Genomic DNA, 3,442 nt, shown 5'->3' on the forward strand with positions numbered 1-3,442 from the left:
GTGGAAGAAGGAGACAATGAAGGTATGTTTACCAAAGGAAAGACAGCAGTCAAGGACTTGGAATGGGAACCTTGGATGATGAGTCTTTGACAAAGAAAAGTAGAAAGTTGGTGGACATGATGGAAAGAAGAAAGGTAGATCTCCTGTGTGTTTGGAGAGCAGATGGAAAGAGAATAAGGTTTCAGAGAAAGCAAACATGATAGAAAAAAAGTAGATGTCCAGTGACGGAATGGCAGTAAGGCATATAGATTTTGAGAATCTTCAAGCTGTTTTATTATGGTGGAAAGAAAACAAAAGGGGGAGTTTACTAAGAAGGTTCTGGAGGTGAAGAGAGGTCAGATAGGGCGATGAATCCGTTGGTTGAAGGTGTGATGTTGAATGTTGTCAGAGGTTATTATGATCCCCAAAGTAGAGTGGGATCTTGAGGAGACAGAGAAATTCTGGAGGGAGACAGACAAGGACGTTGAGGGTATGGAACGATGGCCGTGGAGTCTTTGGACTGAGCTGTTTGACAAAATCTTTAAGTGTGAGATGAAAGAGAAAGAGGAAGATTCATAGAAACTACAGAGGAATAGTCGATGTATCACAATGAAGTTATTGGAAAGAATAGAAAAAAACTAGAATGACGTTAGAGGGGAATATTTTTGAGCAACAATGTGGTTTTATTCAAAGAAAGAGAACCACAGATGTAATATTTCCTTCTGGAAAGAACACACAAACTGCATTGTGTCTTTGTAGAAATATAGATAAAGCCTGTGATAGGATACAGACAGAGGAGTCATAGTTTGGAGAAGGGAGTCTGGAGTGACATTGCAGTTGTTTAGGACATGTGTGAGAGCTGGGAGTCAGTGGTCAGATGCTCTGTAGGTGTGACCATTAATTTTATAATCACTGGACAAACCAACCCCTCCCCTCTAGTACTGGCTCCAAGAAGTTCAAAGTCACATAGACTTCAATTGAAAAAAGACAGTTATTTCTCTGTCATTTTCATTGTCAGAATAACCATTATTCTGATGCTTTCTTCATCTTCTATATATTTTTTGTCTATTACAAGCTATTGAAGTTACAAACTGACCAATCAGATGCTTCAGTAAAAGCATGTGGTATCTATCATCCCACCTAGAATGTTTAATTGACAGATTCTCTTGAGCCGCTTTTGTGGGAGGGGTGTGGCCTTCCACTCACCCATGATTGACAACGGTAGTTCCTCAAAAAATATAACTCAGACCAACTCGGATCAATTACTGTCAACGGCTTACAAAATGACAGCAGACGATCAGGAAGTGATGGAGATGGCTCTGGCCTGATTTAGTGAGCGCCGGGGGTAAGACGTTTTCTATGGGTGATGTCAATACCTTGATATGTCCAGTCAAGAATATATATCAATGGGTGTGACAGAAGAGTTCAAGGTGGAGGTGGGACTGCAAAAAGCATCAGATTTAAGACTGGAATCTCTGAGGACCATGATGTTTGTAGATGACATCATGATCTATAGTTAGTGTAGGTGGAATACAATTTACAGAGGTGGATGTTTGCCCCTGGAGAAGGAAAGAGAATGAAGATCAGAAGCAGCAAGACAGATTGTGTGTAAATGACAGAAACTGAGAAAGAGACTAGATGCAGAGCTGGACATTGCAGAGATGAAAATGTTGAGGTTCTCTTTGGGGGTGACCGGGATGGATGAGATCAGGAATGAATCCATCAGAGATCATGGTAGATGTTTTGGAGATAAATGCAGGGAAGCAGACTGAGATGGTTTGGTGGTCCTATACCCAAAATACAGGGGTTGGAGCTACCAGGAAAGAGGCCTAAAGGAAGACCAAAAGGTTTATAGTCCTAGGGAGCAGCAAAAAGACGAAATAAAGATTGCCCCTGAAAAAGAAGGCAAAAAGTCCAACCAAGTCAACTATTAGGGATGCAAATGGGATTCTCTAAGATCTACAGGAGTAAGGGACGTTTGACTCAATAGATACAGACTGTTATTTAGACCACACTCATCTAGGATACAGTTTATCTCTCCATCCCAGTTTTTTTAACTGTTTTGTTTCCTTTTACCAAGAAAATCTGATAAACGCTGGCACAGTTCTCTTTCCCCAGCTTAGTAAAGTCAAGCAGTTTGTCAGTGCCACAATGATGTGAAGCATATTTTGCACTCACAGCACTAACACTAAAGGTTTTAAGGTGGACTGGTCCTCGTCTGCACAGGAATATCTCCCAGTTGCAGTCCGAGCGGCAAATGTGTACCACTCTGTGGCTGAATAACAATTCTCCTTTCTCCAGAGCAGACTGGAAAATAACATGAAGGCTGCACATCACTTTTTTTTTGTATTAAAAGTGACTTGACATTTACTGAGAAGTTTGCAAAACTGCTCTGTCAATTCACCATATGCATATTTTGCTGGTATATAATGTATGATTTAGATAAGCACATTACAATGAGTGGTCCTCAAATAACAACAAGCTTTTATTGCTTTTATAAATATTAATAAGTAATACAAGTTGAAAAAAAATCTGTGCTCAGAATGTCTGGATTTTGATAAGGTTCAAGTGTTTAAGAATTCTCCATTTTTAAATGCAAATGCACCCACTGACATTCTCAGGTGATCATCAACACAGAAATGTTTCCTGAAGACAGGAGCTGAAAGCACATCTTTACAAAGCAGAGGAAAAGCAAACTTTCTGCCCCGAATTAAACAAAAAGACCACTGAAGGTCGACACAAAAATCAATATCCCGATGTTTCCTCCAATACTGTACATTAACCGTTTCAGACAGGAAGGCCAAGAACTCTGAATCAAAGAATCTATCAAATATGCAGTGTGTTTACAGCCAGCAGGCGAGACGTGGAGGAGTGCATGAAAGGAGAGGAGCAGCAGAGATGAGAAGAAGAAAGAGCTGGGAAAGCCACTCGGTTATCACAACAAAAATATTCATCCGCTGGCCAGAGAAATGGGTTGGAGTGTTGCCTCAGAGGTTTCCCTGCAAAGGTTGTGTGGTATAGACTCTCAAGTGAACTGATCATCTTGTAACAACTATTGTTTTTGGTGTTCATTATATTTTTTAAGGGTTTTTACGTTCTTTAAAGACCTACTCAGATGAAAGTTAGATTTTTGGTGTTTCAAACATGTTAATGTGCCATTTTTCTTATGATGGAGAGCATATATTAAGACAATTACGTTTAAAAAATTCATTGAAATCTGCACCTTTTTCAACTGCCATGATTTTTGCACCAAATTTGTCAGTGAACACCTGCTGGCCATCATATGTAACAATCAGCTATTTTTTGTATTCATCAAGTTTTTTAAGACTTCATTGATTCTTTAAATTGATATATTTCCAACACAGATTTGACTACAATGCTCTTTAGTTATTCTATTTCATCATTCTATTGCATTAAGCATGTAAGATGATGGGCTTAGCTATCAGGAACAAAACAGACTGAA

Source organism: Oryzias melastigma, linkage group LG13, assembly GCF_002922805.2.
Source record: "Oryzias melastigma strain HK-1 linkage group LG13, ASM292280v2, whole genome shotgun sequence".
Classification (NCBI taxonomy): Eukaryota; Metazoa; Chordata; class Actinopteri; order Beloniformes; family Adrianichthyidae; genus Oryzias; species Oryzias melastigma.